The 25,123-nt window shown below is 47.9% G+C and overlaps 1 protein-coding gene and 1 non-coding gene across 5 annotated transcripts in view; both read left to right on the top strand.

Annotated features, from left to right (window-relative positions):
- The window catches only part of LOC126293557 (fasciclin-1), a 610,740-nt gene that overhangs the window by 60,500 nt on the left and 525,117 nt on the right, over window positions 1-25,123 (top strand). The window lies entirely within an intron of this gene.
- On the top strand, window positions 7,294-7,367 carry Trnal-uag (transfer RNA leucine (anticodon UAG)). Its single transcript has one exon. It is a non-coding gene; the product is annotated as a tRNA-Leu (tRNA).

The raw sequence follows: 25,123 nt of genomic DNA, 5'->3' as shown, positions 1-25,123 counted from the left end.
ACATTCGGGCCCTCTTCAACTGTCGGCGGTGTCTGACAGTCAGCAGATGAGAGGTCAGCCTGTACGCTTTTGTGTTGTACGTGTCCCTTGACGTTTCCACTTCACTATCAAATCGGAAACGATGTACCTAGGGATGTTTAAGAGTTTGGAAATCTCGCGTACAGACGTGCGACACAAGTGACACCCAGTCTCCTGACCACGTTCGGAGTCCGTGAGTTGCGCAGAGCGGCCCATTCTGCTCTCTGACGATGTCTAATGACTACTGAGGTCGATGATACCGAGTATCTGGCAGCAGGTGGCAGCACAGTGCACCTAATATGAAAATGTGTGTTTGGGGGGTGGGCGGGGGGGTCCCGATACTTTTGATCACACAGTGTAAGGACTGTAAAGCAGATGCTAACAACTCGAGACACACTGTGCCAAAAGACAACAAATGTTCATATTTAGGAGTATTCGGGAATAAAAGGTAAAAGAGAAGCCCAGTAGAATGCAGTAATTAGTTTTGAAGTGTGGCATCGCAGCGTCGCGTTGTGGGTGTACCACGGTGGCTGCAGCAGTCCACGTAGTGCCCTCTTAGCCTCTGACTCCCACACGGTCCTTATGGCTCAATGTTGATACAATGGAAATACTCTTGCTGAAATTTGGCACCCAACATAAGATCCAAAGGTAGGGTTGGGGGCGGCGCTATCTGTAAAATCAGTCAGTAACTGTACTTGAAAAAGCTGCTAATGAAAGTGCGATGAAGGAAACCTTAGCTACTTTGAATGAAATTCAAATCAGTGAGCTGATGATTTAGTAGAAGAGTTTGTTTTTGTACACAACAAAACGAACAGATTATGACAACCTAAGTCTAACTCGGTAGACAATTATTAATGAGCACAAGTGTGTATGGAGGATTCAGGCTGCATATTGGCTCAGTGGTGTGAATAAACCCCGCGAATCTGAATTCTACTACCCAGTGGTTGGTTGTTGGAACTACAAAGAAAAGCACCTGTCTTGGCAGCTGCAGTGTGCCGTCGCTGCAACCTCGTGAGGTGTCGGGCTGCCGCCTGGCGTGCCGGTGCTGCCACGGTGTGCTCGCCCCGCCGATTGTCGTGGGTCGACACCAGACACCAGACACCAGACACCTGCGCCGGAACCTCCGCCTCCTCAGCGGCCGAACACGCGGCGGGCCGGTCGCTCAGTGTTTCCCATCGGGCGTCTTTGCGCCCCACCCCCCCATCCGTGCCGCACTGAGCTAAACAATCAAGGAAAGTGCTCTTTAACTCTGAACAATGGCGTGCAACTGCAGGGTTGAATAATTTCCCGCCGCGGGCTGTACCGAGCACACAGCCCATCTGGGAACACTCCTCTCAGTCTGTTGCGGAAATTCCCGTCTGACATCGCGAGACGGCAGGTGACTACAAGGGTCGTTTTTGAAACTCAGAATTTCCAGCACGCCACGAGAACGAGAGGGCAACTCCGCCAGGTGAGGCACCCATAGCAGCAGCCCTGGCCTCTTACAGAAAAGTGGCCAGGAGGCGGGCCGTCCATTAAGATGGAGACCTCCTAGCGCAGCAGCGGACACTACCGAAGGCCGCAACAGGCAAACTCCCTCGCGTGGCACCGCCGTCACCGTAACCCACGGAGTTAATTCTCTGAATGGCGAACGGCCTGGCCGGTGTCTACATCGGCAGTTCCCTAATCTGCTGGAGAAACCGACTGGAAGGTTCGCACAAATTCCCGTGGCTGAAGCGACATGTTCAGACAAATGACGCCTGCACGTTTCAGTGTTTTTGTAGTAGTAGTAGTAGTAGTAGTAGTAGTAGTAGTTGTAGTTGTAGTTGTAGTTGTTGTTGTTGTCTTCAGTCCTGAGACTGGTTTGATGCAGCTCTCCATGCTACTCTATCCTGTGCAAGCTTCTTCATCTCCCAGTACCTACTGCAACCTACATCCTTCTGAATCTGCTTAGTGTATTCATCTCTTGGTCTCCCTCTACGATTCATACCTTCCACGCTGCCCTCCAATACTAAATTGGTCATCCCTTGATGCCTCAGAACATGTCCTACCAACCGATTCCTTCTTCTAGTCAAGTTGTGCCACAAACTCCTTTTCTCCCCAATTCTACTCAATACGTCCTCATTAGTTATGTGATCTACCCATCTAATCTTCAGCACCCTTCTGTAGCACGACATTTGGAAAGCTTCTATTCTCTTCTTGTCTAAACTATTTATCGTCCATGTTTCACTTCCACACATGGCTACGCTCCATACAATCACTTTCAGAAACGACTTCCTGACAATTCATCAGTTATTTTGCTCCCCAAATAGCAAAACTCCTTTACTACTTTAAGTGTCTCATTTCCTAATCTAATTCCCTCACCATCACCCGACTTAATTCGACTACATTCTATTATCCTCGTTCTGCTTTTGTCGATGTTCATCTTATATCCTCCTTTCAAGACACTGTCCATTCCGTTCAAATACAAAAGGCTACAACCCTGTCTTACTCCCTTCCCAACCACTGCTTCCCTTTCATACCCCTCGACTCTTGTAACTGCAATCTGCTTTCTGTGCAAATTGTAAATAGCCTTTCGCTCCCTGTTTTTTACCCCTGCCACCTTCAGAATTTGACAGAGTATTCCAGTCAACATTGTCAAAAGCTTTCTCTAAATCTACAAATGCTAAAAACGTAGGTTTGCCTTTCCTTAATCTTTCTTGTAAGGTAAGTCGTACGGTGAGTATTGCCTCACGTTTTCCAGTATTTCTACGGAATCCAAACTGATCTTACAGTACTCGGAATAAAGTGGAGTAATCAGAGTTACTTGAAGGGGTGAGAATGGTGTGCTCCTCGTATCTCGCCACGACACGGGCAGACACAGTGAGCTTAGTAACGCACAGCTCACATCGCTCGCTTCACAGGCAGCCTCTTCCGTGCTGCTGTGCTGGAGCTCGATGTGGGAACACACGCAGCTACGCGCAGCTGTTACGGTGCCTTAAAATGTCAACGATGATTCCGAAAGTGGCTGCGTTTTCTGATGTGATGTGATAGCGTGTGCCACAGACGGCGAGGTAGAACGAGAGTTTACTTCTCCTGGCTGTACCGGTCGCTCGGAAATACCTGATGTGAATCATAGCCTGCGCCGATGTCGACGCTGCACTGCCGGGGTGAGTCAGTGGCGGAGGTTTCCTTCGTGCCGGCCGCCGCCGCCGCGCTGCCGCTGACCTCAGTGTACGGCAGTGTGCGGGAACTCACGTCTCGTCTTACGACGGTTCATCTGTCCCCAATACAGGGTATCCAGTATGTAACTGTGCCGCCCGCCCGGTTAGGCATGCGGTCTAAGGCACGGCTTTCCGGACTGGGAAGGAGCGCCTGGTACCCGGCACGAATCCGCCCGGCGGACTTGGGTCGACGTAAGGTGAGCCGGCCAGTCTGTGGATGGCTTTTAGGCGTTTTCCATCTGCCTCGGCGAATGCGGGCTGGTTCCCACTATTCCGCCTCAGCTGCACTCTGTCGGCGACTGCTGCGCAAACAAGTTCTCCACGTACTCGTACACCATCATCACTCTACCGCGCAAACATAGGGGTAACACACGTGTGGTGTGCTGTGGTGTGAGACATTCCCGGGGGAGGGGGGGGATCCACCGGGTGCCGAACCGCACAATAAGCCTGAAAGAGTGCTTCGGTGTTGGGCGGCGGAGGGGTGAAGTGGACTGCGGTAGTCGTCGTGGGGTTGTGGACCGCTGCGGCTGCGGCGGGGACGGAGCCTCTCCGTCCTTTCTAGGTCCCCGGTTAACATACAATACAAGTAACAATGATGTTCATAACTTGCCGCATTATACTCATGGAGTTTATAAGAGATGCTCGAAGTGATCCCCTTGAAGTTGAAGACACAGTTGCACACGTTTCTGCATGTTCTCGAAGACGTCGTGCAGAACATATTGGGAGCGATGTTCCGGTTGCGACGTGCCAGTGCAGCTTTGAAGTTCTTGTACGGTGTGCGGGTTGCCTTCATAGGCCTCTCCCTTCAACGTACCCCGTAGGAAGTCACCCGGTGGAGCCAGATCGGCTGACGCGGGGGCCCAGGTCCTCGAGAGATGATGCGGTCGCCGAAGATGTCCTATAAAAAGTTCATCGCCTTGTGGGCGGTATGTGCATCCAGGCATTCTCAATTTATTGCACATTCACCTACGACGGATCCGGCCGGTGTGGACGAGCGGTTCTAGGCGCTTCAGTCCGGAACAGCGCGACTGCTCGGGTCGCAGGTTCGAATCCTGCCTCGAGTATGGATATGTGTGGTGTCCTTAGTCGGCCCCTGTCGCCGAGCGGTTCAAGCCGCTTCAGTCCGGAACCGCACTGCTGCTACGGTCGCAGTTTCGAATCCTGCGTCGGGAATGGATGTGTGTGATGTCCTTAGATTAGTTAGGTTTAAGTGGTTCTAAGTTCTAGGGGACCGATGACCTCAGATGTTAAGTCCCTTAGTGCTCAGAGCCATTTTCATCTACGAAGGGCTCCAGAATGCAGGTGCAGTACCGTTCTGCATTTGTAGTGTCATGTAAGTAGATCGACCCAATCCTGGTTTTACGAGTCACAGCACACCAAATATCAACCTTTTGATTATGCAGTTCTAAACATTCATGGTGGTATCTGTATGTTCTATATCGTGTCTCCCTACCACTTTCGCGCAACGACGCTCTGAGCGTGTTTTTTTAGGCAATTAACTAGTTTGATCCTGGGACCTGTTGCTGGCAAGGAGACGCCAGACCACACATGACATGTAGAATTCAGAAGAGTTCAGTGAGACTAGCGATGATATAACCAAATACTTAATGATCTCAGCGTCAGCTCCACTGCACTCCCTGTAAGAGAATCTTAATACTAATTAAATGTAGTGGAAGGGGTTCAAGGCTTTCCTATTTTCAGTTAGCTGGTAAAATAACGTCGAAAAAGCAGTTAAGTTTACCATTGGGAATTTTATTCTACTCACAAAACATTGTTTATAAATTGCAATATTGATAAAAGGAGATGTTTTAATACAGGATGGTAAAAACCAACTGCGTTCAACAAAAATGTGAACGAATATTCCCTGAATGGGTTTCCAAGTTCTACAGTGGATCGAAGGATGACCTATGCCATATCACATCTATAATCTAGGTTTAATTTAAGTTTCACAAAAGAGAAAACTATCAAAATAGTCTACAGTGACCCTCAATTATCTTTAATTACTTATCTAACTAGTCGTAAATTACAGTGGCTGATGAGGCTTCTCAATAACTATATAAAAGAAAAATCATCGCGTTTCAGATCTGTTCTTCAAGTGGCAAATGTGAACACCATGAGTTTTAATTAACGATCGACACTAGTATTACGCAAAAAAGGGGTGTAACAGCTGAGTCTTCTGCAGTTCTGAGTGAAGCCTTATGGGCTCAAAAATGCGGCATCGCGTGCGTTCACTACCTTGTCGGTGTTAAGGCAGCGGCCGGCGCAGCAGCCATCCAGCTCGCCGTCTCGGAACCAACTCTCCCCTAACTTCTCCTTACTACAATTTACCGAAGTTGGTTTAAAAAAACTATCTGGCTATGTTTTCATCTGACCAATCAGGGTCTCAATGTTAACCTTAAGCTCCGCCTACAAAAATTCTGTCTATCCAATGAGAAACGTTATACTTTTCGTGGTGGGGCAATGTTTTTAAAGTTTGCAACGTAACAGAGACGCTAAAAAGTCTCACGCTAAAAACCTGCAGCTGGTGTGGTCCTTTTAGCGTTATCGTAAGATCTATTCTGTTTTTCTGGAGGGATCTATCTTTTAACATGGGCTAGGGGGTGGTCCTTGACGTACCTGAGACGCGAAAAAGTCTCACGCTAAAACGTGCGGGTGGTAGTCTTAGAGGTAGGCTGCCGACGTGGATGTCCAGTCCGTCCCTTATCGTAGGGCCTTCTAGCTCAACACGGTTCTGCTCTCGGCTTCTGTTCTCGTTTCTCCCCTCGGAACTGCGTCTGCCTCACGGTGGGAAGGTACCAGATGCATGTAGGCATTCTTGTGATAGTCTGTGGTATTCCATTTGCTCACTCGTTACTCGTATTACTTTGGTTAATGTAATGTCACGATTTATTCGGAGCTATGTGACATATTACTGGATTTGCTTATCATGTCAGGGTTTTAATGGAAGGTGTTGGATTTGCCTAACACCTTGCACAGTGGGGACACCTTAAATTGATGCGGATTCTCCGTGGTCGACACACTACTGTTCTGGCTGTTCACGTAACCGGAAAGGTGGAACCATGCGCCAGCCGCGGAAAACGTTCTGTCAAGAATACTCTGACGATTGTCCTGCAGGAAGGACAGAAACCTGCTGCAAGAGTTTACACGCGCCGGGCGATTGGTGTGTCTCAGTTGGTGCTCGACCGACATTTTGCACGGGTACGTGGACAGTGGCTTCCGGAGAGTCTCGTGAGCGGAACTTCTGCACACGCGGGCCTCTCGAGCTGCTCGTCTGACCGATTTGTTTGGGCTTCGCGGCCTCGTGTCCTGCACCTCCGACTGCTTCGGGAGTGGCTGTGGATGGCCTGCTTGATTTTGGAGCACTGCGAACGCTTCCGGTCTTTCGAAACCTGCTGATGATGTTCCGTACTGCACTTCGGCTAGACACCTTTACTCCTGGGAAATTTGCTACAAATGCAGCCACTACTGATGAGGTAATGTGGTCTCCGTTGCGGAGCACGTGCTCCACAGGAAACTCTCTTCTTCCAATCGTCCGGATGATGAAGTGGATCACAATGATGACACACAAGACGTTGGACTTCAATCAAACCGATTCCGCGAATAAATACAAATACCTGGTAAAATATGGCTCAAATATGTTAAACAAGGGAAAATGTTGGATGCCTCTTAGTGGTGTAGCGGGCACGTGACGCAGCGAGGGAAGACTGTAAGTGCGGGAGAGACGAATGGGCAGTTGCTGTAGAGAAGATACGGGACGCTAATGCGGAAATGCTCTCATGTAAGCGGCATTGACAAACGATGTATTATTGTGGCCCTGCATCTGGAAACGAGGATCCCTGAAACGGCGGAGCTGGTCGACCGTCGGCGGACCGCTGCCGTGAGCCCCTGCGGAAAGCGGAGGGAAGGCACTGAAGTAACGAGTAGGCCGTGTGGTACTGGGCGACGACGCCTCACCACGAACTGTGGGTGTATACTGGTATCGGTGTGTTGGGTAGGGGCACTAGGAAGGTTGTGTGTGGACGTATAAGATGGGAATGTGGGTCTCGCGTGAGGCGTGCGCCAGCTAGGCCCTGCAGTCTCACTATACTCTGTGGCCTCGGTGGCTGAGATGGATAGAGCGTCTGCTATAGAAGCAGGAGATCCCGGGTTCGAGTCCCGGTCGGGGCACACATTTTCACATCTCCCGGTGATACATATCAACGCCCGTCAGCAGCTGAAGGTGTGTAAATATAATTTCACAAACTGTAGAGGTCGGAGGATCCCGCACTGTGTAATCCAGGAGAGGCGGCGGTCTGTGGCACGTGTGACGGCAGGTCACAGCGCTGGTAGAGGGGCCATTGTTTCGGAGCGCGCCGTTCAAAGGCCGCTGTTGCACGTGGAGCTGGCACGTGTGTTGACGCGACGGCGTGGCCAGTTATGACCGCAGTGGGCGCAGCGCACAGAAACGTGTCGCCTGTCGAACGAGTCGGACTCGAAACGTGCACCAAGCCAAAGGTGCAATGCCGCCTGTGAGGGCAGAATTTTGCTGCGGGATGCATTGGTTATTATTCGTTTCAAGTTTCTGCTACCAGCCACTTTTTATTTTATACTTAATCTAACATAATGCAACGCGTTTCGAACATCTTCTGTTCATCTTCGAGCCTTTATACATACTTACCTAGAGGAATGTTACTTAAAAATAAACAGCCTTAGACTAGATTAATTTAGAACACTTTGTCCATTGTTTTTTTACTGCAGCTTCTGTGTGGCATTTGCGGGAAAGGAGGGGGGGCAGTGTATATCGAGAAATCGATATCAGTGATGAATTCTGCTGGTTTTCTTCTTTGTTGTTGTTGACTATCTGTATCACAGCCTGTATCGGATGCAAATAGATTTGCATCAGTTATGTTTACGAAAGTAGTGTGAAAGGCTTTTATATGACAGATGATCACTTACAATTTCATCATCTTGATGCTTGCATCACTGATGTAATGGCGGAGCTGTTGATGTAATGTCAAATCCATCTGCATCCGAGACAGGCTGTGATATAGTCAACAACAAAGAAGAAAACCAGCAGAAGACATCACTGATTTCGATTTCTAGATATACACTACCCCACCTCCTTCCCCCCAAATGGCACACCAAAAGCTACAGTAAAAAACAATGGACAAAGCGTTCTAGATTAATCTAGTTTAAGGCTGTTAATTTTTAAGTGACATTTCTCTATGTATGTATGTATGTATGTATGTATGAACGCTTGAAGACGAACAGAACATGTTCTAAACGCGTTGCATTATGTTACATTAAGCGCAAAATAAAAAAGTGACTGGTAGCAGACACTGGGAATCAATAATTATCGCACACAGTCACGGTTCATAAACATAGGCATTATGGCTGAAAATGAAAGGGATGCAGTGAGCTGGGCTTCCGTGGCGTCTGTGGTGGTAATCGAAGGCGCCACGTCGGTGGTCAACTCCGCGAACATTACCGCTGACCCCTGCAACGCTTCGTGTCTGAAGTCTCCCCCTACGGCGACGACGGCTTCCACCACCGTAACTGCGCGTCTTGCAAGGTCAGAGCCGTGCTGCAGTGGCTTGGCCGAACTCCGTTTGCTGTCTTGGCCGGCAGATGTAGCCGCTGGAACACAATCCGAGCGCCAGCTGCGTGCCCGCTGTCCGCCGTCCCGAAACTCGCGGGAACTGCTTGAGGTGTGCGTAGACCCATGGTGCGACGTACTTCTGGAATCCTGTCCAGGATTTGTAGGATCCGTACCAAGCAGAATCTCTGTCGCACTGTGTGTGAAAAGTGGAACAACACGCTATTAAACAGGTGCTCATAATGTTTTCGCTCAAGTGTGTATGTTACAGTCTCTTGAGTAAGATCGTAGTCGGCCAAATCAGTAGAAAATGTGTTTCACTACAAACTGAAACATATACAAATGTCACGTACGAACAAAAGAAAAATTCAATTACTGTTAATCATACGTCCAGTGACCCGCAGCATCGATAATTGTTTGGCATCTCCGAGGCATGTTTGCAACAAAGTTGTCCGCGTATTCACGTGTAAGAGACATGCAAATGAAACGAATGCGCGTCGGCAGCTGGTTTCAGAATGAATTTTGCTGGCACTTGACGCAATGTTAGCAATGTCTTTCCCTCAAAAAGGTTAATAATCATTTTTTTCCACTTTTGGAGTCACGACACCGATTGCGCCTCATTCTTCGAAGTAACCCACTTTTTAACCTTTTACAGCCCAATTTTATGTTGCATTAGAAAAATAACGTAAAACATTATTTTTGACTTTTAAATTCTTCTAACACATGAGACAGGATTTAAGTTTTTTTTTCAGTTACTTTAATTTTTTTTTCTAGTGCCGCGATATGGATTATTATCGCGTTGGCGGTACTATCTAGTGATGTAGTTTACACACTAGAACGCATTGGTGCCATGTGGAACCAGTGGGGTTTCGTGGGTGTTGCAGAAATATGTAAAACTTGTAATGGTTCCAAGTGGACGCAACTGGGCTGGAAAGGTTAAGCAATTTACAGCGTGTTACCCAATTTCGTGCAACCATATACGGCGCTATGACTCATTTTCGGACCTTTTGCTATCTCAAAACGCGACGGGTAAGCTGCTCACGTGTCTCTTCTTTTCTACCGGAGTCAATAATTTAAAGCCGATTAACGGTTTATGGACGTTGCACGCAGGACAAAGGTTTCCTCTACTGGGCTGTGAAAGAACTAAGGCGGCATCTCCCGCCATCTGTGTGTAGCGCCGACCACGATCTTGCTTAACATATTGTTTTTTGATTACTGTGTCCTTCACACATGAGTTATTTAACGAATCGCCGTCCGCTGTGACCAACCGGTTCTAGGCGCTTCAGTCCGGAACCGCGCTGGTGCTGCGGTCGCAGGTTCCATTCCTGCCTCGGGTATGGATGTTCGTGATGTCCCTACGTTGGTTAGGTTTAAGTGGTTCTAAGTGTAGGGGACTGACAACCTCAGATATGAAGTCCCATTGTGCTTAGAGCCATTTCAAGCATTTAACGAATCCCTGGTTCTGACAATATTTGTGTTGTTTTTGTTATGAGGGAACTGGCTTCTTTGTCTCTTTGTCCATTTGTAAGTCTCTCTCTCTCTCTCTCTCTCTCTCTCTCTCTCTCTCTCTCTCTCTCTCTCTCTCTTTCGCTCGGGCGCCTGTATATGTGTGTGTGAGAGAGAGAGACAGAGACAGAGACGAGAGAGAGAGAGAGAGAGAGAGAGAGAGAGAGAGAGAGAGAGAGTATCGTAATTTCCTTGCTTGATGCGACCCTGACCGTCTTGTTTGGTTTACAGGTAAGCGAGAAGCGAGATGGCGGGCGCGTGCTCATGTGGTAGCAGTCTCAACCTGGTGAGTAGCAGAGCCTAGTCTAAGCGTCAACTTGTTTCAGAGAAGCGGCACGGATTCTCAGAAAAAACAGAGCTCTGGCTGAAGCATCTTGTGCCTCACACACGCACGTCTCGGAAACCGCAGACGCGGCTGGGCAGGTCTCGTCGCTGCGGCTATTGGGAAGGCGAAAGCTTCAGCTGCGGCCAACCGATTGTGTTCGTACATGAAATGTATCCGCAGTGGCGAATATTAACAACCGTGAGCCGCACGGCGGTTTGACGACAGCGAACATTTGTGCCAGACGGGGATTTTCTGCTAATCGCAAGCGTCGCCTTGCCGTCAGACTGCCAGACGCATTCGACCATGTGTCTGCAACCTACAGCTCACGCATTCATTACGTACAGGCTGGGGCAAATAAGAGTGGCCCGGAAACATCACAACAGACGAAAAGAGATACAGTGCGAACCTGCCTGCTCAAAGTGACCACCATTCGTCTCTGGTCACTTTTGGGCCCTGGTCAGCAAGCTGCTGAAGCCGGATCGGACTGCTGTCTCATCCGAAATGCCCTGTTCCAGTTCTTCAGGCCTGTGAGGGCTACTGCTATACACCCCACACACGGTAATCGCCCGCTGACAGATCGGGTGACCCGTGTGTCCAGCTAGGGCTGCGACCAGACTGCTAGCAGGTCTGCCTCCGGGAACACTGTGCGGGTGTGGCACAAGGTTCGGCCGGCTAGACGGGCAGTTGCTGCATCCTGTTGGGAAGCAACTGTCGGTCCCTTCCTCGTCCCTTAATGCTGCCACAAATTCACGTCCAATGTATCCACTGGTCCGGGCCACTTTCATGTGCTGTGTATTCCCGTACAAATGAGACACTTGACAGTCGCTTGCCCGTTGTGGGCGGATAAATAAGATGTCGCAGGGCCTGTGGTATTTCGAATTACGATGCAGTGTTGCTTCGGATGTGCATGCATGCCCGAGGGATAAGCTAGCGATAAGCCGGAAACGCGGGTTCGAGACCCGACCCGGCACAAATTTTCATTGTCGTCATCCCATTCTACAGCTGATGGTTGTCCATATTTGCAACAGCGATCGCATGTCATCTGTTTCATAACGGCTGTAGTGCCCGCATGGCAATTCCTGATGGCGGCACAGCCACTGTGGTGTCGGGTTCTGCTCGTACCTGGGGGTCGCTACTGCAGAGCCTAAAACGAAAGATTCCGAAGTATTTCGGCTCAGTACTCGCCTACCTCCCCCCCCCCCCCCCCCCCGTTTTGGGCACAACTAGTTCTAAAATTCGTCAAGCGGAAGCGACTGAGAATTGACAGGATCTACAGGTGAGTGAGAACATAGCGCTTTTCATCATCAAATATGTCGTCCGCAACCGCATAATTTGCTACTAATAGAGGAAAGAAACCGCCACGACCGCCGCTTATGTGCCCGTTGTTAAGTTTTAGCTGGTGGGTGGAAGCGCATCTGCTGTGGCTGCAGAGAAGTGAAACTCTCACACCAATTCTACACTTTCGTTATCTGTATTTTTTTTCGTATCGGAACTGGTTGCACTAGGAAGGTTAATAATTAATGAGGGACAGTAACAAGGCAGCCAAATAAAGTTCTGAGACAACTTCAGTCGCTAAGGAGTTGAAACTGTAATGTTGGTCACTGTACAGTTACCTTCGAACAATTACATGGATGGTACCTGCCGTATAAATATTGAAGCAGGCGTCAGGAATGTTTAATGATGCAGTCCCGAAGATTTGGGGAAAAACGAACTTGGTTTACGTTTCAAAATAGTTGTTTTTCGGGAATTAATTTTAATGCGTACCACGCGCAGATCATCATCGCCTAAAAAATCTGTGCTGAAAGCCGGTCACGACTTAGGACTCGTATGTCGTCTTTGCATGCGCCCGGTTGTGCGATGACCGCTGCTTTCCAGAAGCACGTCGCAGTTTTGAATCCTGTCTTTCGACACTGGTTAATTCCCAGTAGTATTGCCTGAAATTCTTTTCTTGCAACGAGGCTAAAAATGTTTAATTCTTTACTAGTTCAAGCCATTGGAGAAACTGGTTTGCCTACTCTGTTATTGTAGCTTACTGATTATCTTACTAACGCTTCTCCTCATTATACTGCGTTGAGCAGTGTTGACCTCGTGGCAGTCGTAGAGGTTTATTTCCTCGCTTTCTACGAAAGTGTGCGTTTGCGGACCAAATATTTAACGATGGAAAGTGTTGGGTTGTCAGTTACGTATCGTCACGATTACCTGACATTGGGAGCTGTATCGGGGCCTCCGCCTTGTAAGCGAGGCACGACCGAACGAAATGTGTCCACATGTGCAGGGTGTTCACAAATGAATGTCGGCATCATAACGCTTTATAATATTTATTATCTTATACTTACAGTTATAAACGATATGTCAAATAAAAAAAGTTTTACCAAGAACCTTATGAATACTCAATGTGAGCACCATTTGTCACACGGTACACGTCAAGTCTATAGCTGAGTTCTTGCCAAACATTGAAAAGTGTCTTCAGTGATTGCAGCAACAGCTGCTTCAATCGGGCTTCTTAATTGAGGGAGGTCTGCTGGTAGCGGAGGCACGTGCACACGATCCTTGATGAAGCCCCACACATTGAACATATTATAAAGCGTTAAAACACCCTGTACGTCAGCCGCTCGCTGACTCTTCTGCAGACAGAAGAGACCGCGTTGTTGTACAGACGGCCGGTATTCCAAAGAAACCAGAGTAACATCGGGTATGCCGCTAGCAAACGGAATGGGAGCTCTGGTGTTAAAATAAATAATAAATCGCTCGTGAGAGGGAAGCAACAGGGTGCAGCGTTGTTCGACGCGTGTGGCAAAGTACCGTCGCTGGACGGCTGAAAGGAAATGCGCATGCGCGTGGACAAAATTCTCGCAAGATACCGCGTGTAAGAGATAGATAACAAAAACCGTAGGCGTTTCGTTACACCTCTGGTTGTGAAAACCTCGAGTAGGCCACATCGTCACTGTATCAGTAGCAGCAGGTAATTGTGAGGTGCGAGATGAGACGGTTCGGTGGCGAAGAGTAGCCGGAAGAGTTCCGCGAAAGAGCGTCGTGTCTGCTGAAGGGGAGGCCGTGCAGGGCCGTCAGAGGTCGGTGTTGTCCAGGCGGAACAGCGACACAGGGGCTCGGGCGAGCGTAGTGGGAACCTGCGGCAGGAGGTCAGCGTAAATGCGTTACCCGAGGTGATTCGCAAACAAAGAACGGACTTTATCTGTTTATTACTGACGAACTGCGAAAGATAGAAACGCACTACGCATGGCACTGGACAGAGCAAGGTTCAAAGTTTTATGATTGAGCAGACACTGGACATGAGCAGCGACCGGCGCTCGAGAAACATCGAAACGGCAGTCCATTTCATTCCACACACGAATCCGCACGTCACTGTTTGTTGAGTGGACAGCTTCAGCAATTCCATTTCTCACCTGTTAGAGTGGGTGCCGTACAGGGGGGACACACAGTCTGTCATTTAGGTATACCCACTGAAGGAAATAGCAAGGTGCGAGGTCTGGTGACCCGAATGGCTAAAAGCCGTGAACGACATCTTGTTGTCCACCGTTTCCAATCCAACGTCTTGGGTTGGCGTTGTTGGAAGATATGGCCGCACCTCAAGGTGAGGGTGGGGCGAGGCGCAGTCATGCATAAAAGTTGAAACGTCCCCTTAGAAAAATTGTACACGACTGGTCTATGTGAAACGTCCTCTTTGAACAATTATACACGAATGTGCTTAAACTGACACACAATATCTTTAGCGCAACGCAATCTGACTTCCAAAAATCCCTACGAAAGAATGGCCCTGACTATCATTAACCTATAAGTTTCACAAATCACTTACCTCACAAAAATCTTCGTTGCTCAAGCTACTGCAATACAGCGAGCGTCAGTACTGCCAACTAAATAAAAGATTCAAACTACTGAAGGCACTAACTACTGATAGGTATAGTTAGCAAATGAAAGATTTTAATAGAGAACAAACAATGTATTTACCTTAATAGTCATAATATATATAGCAGTTCATGACATCCATTCTTACAAATTTCAAAACTCCGCCATCTCTTTCCCCACATCCACCACTGCTGGCGGCTCACCTCCAACTGCGCAACGCTACGCGCTGTGAACATCCAGCTGCCCAACACTACAATGGCAGACAACAATGCAAACCAGCCACAGACTGCACACGGCACAGCCACTGATTTTTCATACAGAGCGCTACGTGGCGTTACCAATAAGAAAATGTAAACAGCCTACTTACAAAGTGGTTCACTGGAATCTTCGTCAAGTTCACGTAACAACCAATTTTGGAGCATGTCCAAGTACGGCATTCTTGCCAATTTCGCCCCCAAAAAAAGAAAGGCCCGTAAAATTGGTGAAGAGAAGCAGCACAAATCACATTCAGTTTCGGAGTGCCTCCGTCACGTTGCAGGACGACGGCAAGATTTTGTGTCCGCCGAATTCTTAAAAAAAAATGTCAAATGTGTGTGGAATCTTACGGGACTTAACTGCTAAGGTCATGAGTCCCTAACCTTACACACTACTTAACCTAAATTACCCTAAGGACAAACACAACACACTGATGCCCGAGTGAGGACTCGAACCTCTGCCGGGACCAGCCGCAAAATCCATGACTGCAGCGCGTGAGACCGCTAGGCTAATCCGGCGCGGCCCAAATTCTTACATTGAGACAGTTTACTTTACCCGATGGACAAAACTGCGGTTCGTCCGACAAGATGAGGCTTCCGGAAAAAGGGCCAGCTGCCGTACCGTGAAAAACTAAAATGCAAAATTCGTTGGTCGGTTGGTTGATGTTGGGAGGGGACCAAACGGCGACGCCATCGGTAGAGAAGAATGGGGAGGGAAATCGGCCGTGCCAATCCTAAGGAGCGGCGGTGTCAGGAAGATGTCGGGAGACCTACGTGTGGGTGGCCGGACTGGGGTTGGAGCCGTTGTGGTCGGCGCGCGCGCCTCCTCGCCCAGGCCACACTCGCGCGCTCCCCGGCGCTCAGTTGCGGCAGTAGCTGCAAGCTGTAGGGCTTCGTAAGCAGGCGCCGCTTCAGGACACGCCACGCCGTCGTTCTACACCTGCATCCGTACTCCGCAGGCCACCTGACGGTGTGTGGCGGAGGGTACCCCGTACTCTGAGTACCTCTATCGGTTCTCCCTTCTATTCCAGTCTCGTATTGTACGTGGAAAGGAGGATTGTCGGTATGCCTCTGTGTGGGCTCTAATCTCTCTGATTTTATCCTCGTGCTCTCTTCGCGAGATGTTGACTCTTCGGTGAAGGGATGTTCTCGAAACTTTAACAAAAGCCCGTACCGAGCTACTGAGCGTCTCTCCTGCAGAGTCTTCCAGTGGAGTTTATCTATCATCTCCGTAACGCTTTTGCGATTACTAAATGATCCTGTAACGAAGCGCGCTGCTCTCCGTTGGATCTTCTCCATCTCTTCTATCAACCCTATCTGGTACGGATCCCACACTGCTGAGCAGTATTCAAGCAGTGGGCGAACAAGCGTACTGTAACCTACTTCCTTTGTTTTCGAATTGCATTTCCTTAGGATTCTTCCAATGAATCTCAGTCTGGCATCTGCTTTACCGACGATCAACTTTATATGATCATTCCATTTTAAATCACTCCTAATGCGTACTCCCAGAAAATTTATGGAATTAACTGCTTCCAGTTACTGACCTGCAATTTTGTAGCTAAATGATAAGCGATGTTTCTTTCTATGTATTCGCAGAGTTGGCGAGAGTTGGGCGTTCCCGGCCCGTCCCTCTTGGGACTTCCAAAGTCTGCGTCTGAGCGCCTCGCATACGCTCGATCCTTGCATCAGATGTGCTTAGCCGAACACGTCTGCTACCTTTGCATATGCAGCCAACTTGAAAGAATTTTGTACGCCAGTCATAAATGTGACTGTTCAGGGGCGGACAACCGAGCACGGAACGCACGTTGCACTTCAACGGTCCGTTGACTTCGCTCAAATTCAACACACAGAGTGATTTCTCTTGTGCCGTGTTCGCCATGTTGCTACAAAGAAACACCAACGCAGCTCTGTGACAACTCTGAACCTTCTTCCATCTAGCGACACGCGCAACGTGTTTCTATCCTTTGTAGTTTGCCTGTGATACACATATGAAACCTGCAGTCCCCTTTTAAATCACCCGGTAGAGAGAATTTGGCTGGACTGTAGTGCGGAGCCGTGTAGTGTAGTGTGGCAGTGGACGGCGGTTCAAATCCCTGTGCGACCGTCGAGACTTCGGTTTTTCCGAAGTTTCCCTAAATCGCTAAAGACTTGGCCCGATCCTAGTTCGTACTTCGTATCTAACGATAACGTAATCGGCGGCACGTTAAACTGTCGCCCGCCGTTGCTTACGCTCTCTTGCGGCGCAATTCTTGCCAAAGTTGTTGTTGTGGTCTTCAGTCCTGAGACTGGTTTGATGCAGCTCTCCATGCTACACTGTCCTGTGCAAGCTTCTTCATCTCCCAGTACTTGCTGCAACCTACATCCTTCTGAATCTGCTTAGTGTCTTCATCACTTGGTCTCCCTCTACGATTTTTACCCTCCACGCTGCCCTCCAATACTAAATTGGTGATCCCTTGATGCCTCAGAACATGTCCTACCAACCGATCCCTTCTTCTGGTCAAGTTGTGCCACAAACTTCTCTTCTCCCCAATCCTATTCAATTCTTCCTCATTAGTTATGTGGTCTACCCATCTAACCTTCAGCATTCTTCTGTAGCACCACATTTCGAAAGCTTCTACTGTCTTCTCGTCCAAACTACATATCAAGTATGCTGGATAAATTCGCGGAGCGGCGTGCGAGCCGGCGTAGCGCGCGGCCACGAGGAGGTGGTCGGAGCCGCAGCGGCCGTCCAGTGTGATGCGCCCACCGGCATGATGCGCCGCAGAAGTACCCTCCGCCACTGAGTGCAGCCGGCAGGCCGTCAGCGTGCCCACCTCACGAGAGCTCGCCTCGCCTCGCCTCGACTGGCTGCCAGCACCAGAAGTACTGACGGGCAGCGCTGGCGGCGCCCGTCGACGCGCTCACCGACTCACCTCCACTATTGACGGTTTCACAAGTCGGCAGCTGTGCATTGCGAGAACTTCGTTTCATTTCAGAAATAGTTTATTAATACTGCGTGTTTCTGTCAGACAGCAGTTTTCATAGGCCAGTGCAGCGGTAATCACTGTAGGTACGCCTTTGGACGGCCAGTGAAGGGATCCACAGTGCCATCGCTTTCTTTATTATTCTGAAAACATAGTATTTTCTCGTCCAATTACACAGCAGGGTGGAAAAACGCGTCACCTTCAAAAATTAGGTCTGATATTGCAGTGACTGGACATTTCCTTCCACTTTCGCATAAGAAAGTGTTTGCTGGTATTACAGCACTAAACTTCTAGAATCTGAATGACCTTTTGCCGGCAAAACTACTAACCTCTCGGCTACTGCGACTGCCTCTTTCATTAACGTCTTTTGCTTGGCTACTTTGTATCGTACAACCATTAATAATTTCTCGTACGAGGTACAACTCATTCGAAACTACTTTCATTACATCTTCCGGGCCTGTGGTTCTGATTCAAGGCAGTAAATTAACATGCGAGAAGTCACTCATGTGGCAGCAGTTATCGGCTCCGTTTCTTTTTTATCGCCGTTTTTGTTTGTTGCCAGTTGTAGCTGACGAAAATGGGGCACCGGCTTTCCTTTCAGTGTTCCGCTTGTTGACCCAGCGAAATCGCCTTGCAGACGACGTCTCACTACATTTACAAAATTAATTACTGATGGTCGGAGAGTCGCCTCAGTAGATTTGGACGACCGAGGAACAGCGTCGTCGCGTAAAACACTGCCCTTACACTGTGCCTCTGTCCTGTGCTGTGCTGTGTTCTGGTGTCAGGGTGGTACACGGCGCTCTGCTTGCTTTATCCAGCTGAGGCGACCGCATAATTCGATGAGTGGGGGGAGAGAGGAGAGGGGGGGGGGGGGGGGACAGTGTCGTCTTGGCTTGAGCGGTCGCCACGCGCGGGACTCCGCGTGCAGCTCAGTTACACACCGAGGTGGCCAAAGTCACACAATACCGATATGCTGTAGCATTACATAAGCATTTATCTACTTTGCGTCACGTGAGTGTAGGGGATTCGAAACCAGTAGTGACCCATGATGTCATATCAGCTTGAGATTTTTTAATACATGTCACTCATTTCTAAATTTTATTGATTATTTACAGAGTAAAGAATTTAATTATGTGCAACATTTAATAGCTAATCACTTTTAATGAGACAGATATAAATATGTTTTGACATAACAAATAACCTTGTTGCATTACGCACGATACGGTTTCTCTTTGTAACAAAAAAAATTCCGTGCTGCTCAAGTAGTCACGAGTGCGGATCTGCTGTAACTTTCGCCAATGGGCACAGAATTGTTAATTACAACACGGAGTTGCTTTGAAAATTATTCTAGGGAACCGCCGTCCGACTTTGGTGCAAACAAATCGGGCGCGAATTCTCAAATATCGGCGTGGAGTTTAAGATAGCGGCTGGATATCGGGCATTATCGTAGCGTGTGTGATTCAGTAGCATTAACCGCAATTTACGGACATCAGCTTGGTAATAACTATGAAAGACCTACATGAGCGGCATGGTAATGGTCTTGATGCTTAAAGCAAGCGAGAAGCGATTTACTGTCGGGATACGACAAATACTAATGATTGCATAGTCAGCTTCTTGATACGTTGCTTAGCAACTCATAAACGGACAGTGATAGAATTATTGAAACGATCTTTGAAATATTAATGAGCACTACAATCACATCAGAAACTAATTACTCTTAACTGTGAGTGACTTCTGGATTGGATGAGTTTATTTATTATTTCAGCTGATCGGTATTAATAAACTTCTTTAGAGGTTGAAACTCCATCAGTGGTGTCGCGCTCATTCAGTTTAGTAGAACGACACATAGTACTCAAGAGAGCACATGGCTGTTTTTCTTTTGAGAAATGTTCGTACTTCAGTCGTCAATCTTCTCCAAGCAGAGGCACGAGTGACCCTCCTTCACAGCACTACGATATTGTGAACCACCACACACGTGGCCCCTTCTCACTACATTTCTACACTGAAAACCTCGGTACGAAGAAGGAAGAAAGAAGAGGAAAGATCAGCGAAAGACACGGAGCACAGAGAGAAGGGGAGGTCGCAATGGCCGTGTACAGATGGTGGCAGAATTGCATACACAAGTAACAGGAGGGCAGTGCATTTCCGGAGCTGTCATTTGCACTCGGATGATTCGTGTGAAAAAGTTCACGACGTGATTATGGCCGCAGGACGGCAATTAACCGAATTTTACGCAGAATGGTAACTGGAGCTGGGCGCGTAGGAGTTTTCACTTCTGAAATCGTTGGGGAATTCAATATCCCGAGATACATAGTCTCAAGACCGTGTCAAAGATAGGAAATTTCAGGCGCTGCCTCCCACCACGGAAAACGCAGTGCCCGACGGCGTTCAGTTAGGGACCGAGAGCAGCGGCATCTCTGTAGAGTTGCCAGTGCTAGCAGACAAACAACACCGTGTGCGATAACAGCACAACTCAGTGTAGGACGTACGGCGATGTCAGGGCAGTGCGATGAAACGTGGCGTTAACAGGCCGGCGGTAGGGTGCGAGTGTGCCACAGACCCACTATTGCATGGATTCAAGGTATCGACAAGGACTGTACGAGCTGGTGGTGGCTCCATGATGGTTGTGTTTACATGGAATGGACAGGGTCCTCTGGTCCAACAGAATCAATCAATGAGAGGAAATGGTTATGTTCGGGTACTTGGAGACCATTTGCAGTCGATCATGGAGTTAAGTTTTTATCGACTACAGTGCGCCATGACACGATGCCACAATGGTTTGCGACTGGTTTGAAGAACATACTGGGCAATTCGAGGTAATAATTCGGGCACTGAACATCCGACGCGAATCCCACCGAACACTTATGGTACATGATCGACAGGTCAGTTCGTGCACAAAACCCCGCACCCGGCAACGCTTTCGCAGTTACGGACGGCTGCAGGGGCAGCGTGGCTCACTATTTCTGCAGGGGACTTCCAACGACTTGTTGAGTTCAAGCTACGCCGAGCAAAAGGGGTCCGACACGATATTACGTGGTGCGACATGACTTTTGTTACCCGAGTGTAAGATCACGGGGTGCCTGCATACAATGTCACAGGTCACGGGTTCCACCAACTCCCCAGCCACAACCAGCCCACTGCTCTCACTGACGAGCAGCCGTTCACAGAACACGAACACGGATCGCTCAGCGCACTTGTTCACCGGCCGCCACAAACCGCGAATGAGACCAAAACTACCAGCGGGTCGCACCTGGCGTCCCTAACATTCGTTAAATGGCTACTAAAAAGTTATAGTCGGCGAAAACGACGACGTCCATTAAGTCTTTTTTTTCTTTATTTTTGAACTGAAGTAAATGTACAATTAATCATCTAATTTGAATCGTATCTAACTCACTGAGAGTGTATTGTTATAACCGGTCCGCCTGCTTAGGTGAGGGCTCAGCGCGGCAGAAAGCAATGCGAGGGTCCCTGGTTCGGTTCCCGCTCGCGACTGCAGGCAGGCGCAGCTCCCAATCCTCCCGCGGTCAGAAAAATGGTACCGAATACTCCCAAGCCCGCAAGGGTCTGAAAAACGACGGGACCGAATCCTCCCGTTTGAACCAGGTAGCAGTTCATAACGTTACGAATACTCCAAGCAGGTAAAGGAAACCATATGAAGCTACAATGGAAAACGTAAAATTTTTTCGCCTGTATTCTATGTTTAAAGCTTTTATCTTATTGAGACAACGTCCGGCCGGCACAGGGCCAGCGACCAAGTCCAGCTCGAGGTCACGCGCAAAGCGTGCGTAAGTGAATCAATATTTTTAGTTTAAAAGATGGGAGGGGTGGGGGAAGGGTATAAGGAACGTGGCAGAGGGGTAGCGTCTTTGATTCATAATCAAAACGTCTTCGGTCCCGGGTTCGATCCCCGCCACTGCCTAAATTTTGATAAATAATCAGAATTGGCGGCCGAAGACTTTCGGCATAAGAAATCAGCCTCATTCTGCCAACGGCCTTGTCAAAGAGGGCGGAGGAGCGGATAGAGGTTCAGGGCACTCTCTTGTCCTAGGGGTGGGAAATTGCACCTAATGGCGGAAGAATCAGCAATGATCAACGACATGAGGATGCAGAAACCACTGCATTAAAGACACGTAACGTGTATCCACAGGACATGTGGCCTGTAACTGAAGAAGTGTCATGGTGATCTCTCCGTTGGCAAAAGATTCCGGAATAGTCCCCCATTCCCATCTCCGGGAGGGGACTGCCAAGGGGGAGGTTACCATGAGAAAAAGATGGAATAATAAACGAAAGGATAATGTTCTACGAGTCGGGGCGTGGAATGTCAAAAGCTTGAACGTGGTAGGGAAACTAGAAAATCTGGAAAGGGAAATGCAATCTAGATATAGTAGGGGTCAGTGAAGTGAAGTGGAAGGAAGACAAGGATTTCTGGTCAGATGAGTATCGGGTAATATCAACAGCAGTAGAAAATGGTATAACAGGTGTAGGATTCGTTATGAATAGGAAGGTAGGGCAGAGGGTGTGTTACTGTGAACAGTTCAGTGACCGGGTTGTTCTAATCAGAATCGACAGCAGACCAACACCGACAACGATAGTTCAGGTATACATGCCGACATCGCAAGCTGAAGATGAACAGATAGAGAAAGTGTATGAGGATATTTGAAAGGGTAATGCAGTATGTAAAGGGGGACGAAAATCTAATAGTCATGGGCGACTGGAATGCAGTGGTAGGGGAAGGAGTAGAAGAATAGGTTACAGGAGAAAATGGGCTTGGGACAAGGAATGAAAGAGGAGAAAGACTAATTGAGTTCTGTAACAAGTTTCAGCTAGTAATAGCGAATACCCTGTTCAAGAATCACAAGAGGAGGTGGTATACTTGGAAAAGGCCGGGAGATGCGGGAAGATTTCAATTAGATTTCATCATGGTCAGACAGAGATTCCGAAATCAGATACTGGATTGTAAGGCGTACCCAGGGGAAGATACAGACTCAGATCACAATATAGTAGTGATGAAGAGTAGGCTGAAGTTCAAGACATTAGTCAGGAAGAATCAATACGCAAAGAAGTGAGATACGGAAGTTCTAAGGAATGACGAGATACGACTGAAGTTCTCTAACGCTATAGATACAGAAATAAGGAATAGCGCAGTAGGCAACACAGTTGAAGAGGAATGGACGTGTCTAAAAAGGGCCATCACAGAAGATGGGAACGAAAACATGGGTACAAAGAATGTAGTTGCGAAAAAACCATGGGTAACAGAAGAAATACTTCAGTTGACTGATGAAAGGAGGAAGTAATAACATGTACCGGGAAAATCAGGAGTACCGATACACAAGTCGCTGAGGAATGAAATAAATAGGAAGTGCAGGGAAGCTAAGACGAAGTGACTGCAGGAAAAATGTGAAGACATCGAAAAAGATATAATTGTCGGAAGGACAGACTCAGCATACAGGAAAGTCAAAACAACCTTTGGTGACATTAAAAGCAACGGTGGTAACATTAAGAGTGCAACAGGAATTCCACTGTTAAATGCAGAGGAAAGAGCAGATAGGTGGAAAGAATACATTGAAAGCCTCTATGAGGGTGAAGATTTGTCTGATGTGATAGAAGAAGAAACAGGAGTCGATTTAGAAGAGATAGGGGATCCAGTATTAGAATCGGAATTTAAAAGAGCTTTGGAGGACTTACGGTCAAATAAGGCAGAAGGGATAGATAACATTCCATCAGAATTTCTAAAATCATTAGGGGAAGTGGCAACAAAACGACTATTCACGTTGGTGTGTAGAATATATGAGTCTGGCGACATACCATCTGACTTTCTGAAAAGCATCATCCACACAATTCCGAAGACGGCAAAAGCTGACAAGTGCGAGAATTATCGCACAATCAGCTTAAATGCTCATGCATCGAAGCTGCTTACAAGAGTAATATACAGACGAATGGAAAAGAAAATTGAGAATGCGCTAGGTGACGATCAGTTTGGCTTTAGGAAAAGTAAAGGCCTTTCGCCCCTACTCTTCAATCTGTACATCGAGGAAGCAATGATGGAAGTAAAAGAAAGGTTCAAGAGTGGAATTAAAATACAAGGTGAAAGGATATCAATGATTCGATTCGCTGATGACATTGCTATCCTGAGTGAAAGTGAAGAAGAATTAAATGATTTGCTGAACGGAATGAACAGTCTAATGAGTACTGAGTATGGTTTGAGAGTAAATCCGAGAAAGACGAAGGTAATGAAAAGTATTAGAAATGAGAACAGCGAGAAACTTAACATCAGGATTGATGGTCACGAAGTCAATGAAGTTAAGGAATTCTGCTACCTAGGCAGTAAAATAACCAATGACGGACGGAGCAAGGAGGACATCAAAAGGAGACTCGCTATGGCAAAAAAGGCATTTCTGGCCAAGAGAAGTCTACTAATATCAAAAACCGGCCTTAATTTGAGGAAGAAATTTCTGAGGATGTAAGTCTGGAGTACAGCATTGTATGGTAGTGAAACATGGACTGTGGGAAAACCGGAACAGAAGAGAATCGAAGCATTTGAGATGTGGTGCTATAGACGAATGTTGAAAATTAGGTGGACTGATAAGGTAAGGAATGAGGAGGTTCTACGCAGAATCGGAGAGGAAAGGAATATGTGGAAAACACTGATAAGGAGAAGGGACAGGATGATAGGACATCTGCTAAGACATGAGGGAATGACTTCCATGGTACTAGAGGGAGCTGTAGAGGGCAAAAACTGTAGAGGAAGACAGAGATTGGAATACGTCAAGCAAATAATTGAGGACGTAGGTTGCAAGTGCTACTCTGAGATGAAGAGGTTAGCACAGGAAAGGAAATCGTGGCGGGCCGCATCAAACCAGTCAGTAGACTGATGACAAAAAACATACAACGTGTCAGTTTGGGAGGATTCGGTCCTGTTACCTGCTTACCTACCTGGTTTTGGGACGATTCGGGGCCGTGGCCGGCGGGCAATGAGTGTTGTGTTATCATCATCATCATCATCATCATCAACAGGCAAGTCGTCCAGTGTGACGTCAACTGAAGACACCTGTAACTAGGTAGCCGAACTTCCCCAGGTCGGGGAAGTGCCATATGATCAATTCATTTAATTTTGTGTTACGCATTAGGTTTCGGGTTTGGCTTGTTAAAGGAAAATAAGTTCGTGGTTGTCCGACCCGAGAAGACGGTATGTGAAGTTGTGCGTGTGAGAAACACGGTTCTTTCAAATAATTCACTGTTTCACTTGTTTGCAGTTCTGCTTTATTAATGCTCGTACTGTACGCTAATCTTCATGGGAAATTGCAGCCTTTTAAGGGTGGAAGGTTGGTTAGTTGAAATTACTGGGATTCGTAGTGTGAATAACTTGCTATTTCTTTCCAGTCAAAATTTCCGCTTCTATGATGCTGTTTGGGCTAGGCCACATTGACTGAGTTTAG

This window comes from Schistocerca gregaria, chromosome 10 (genome assembly GCF_023897955.1).
Source record: "Schistocerca gregaria isolate iqSchGreg1 chromosome 10, iqSchGreg1.2, whole genome shotgun sequence".
NCBI lineage: Eukaryota > Metazoa > Arthropoda > Insecta > Orthoptera > Acrididae > Schistocerca > Schistocerca gregaria.
This window is presented reverse-complemented; position numbering and strand designations above follow the sequence as displayed.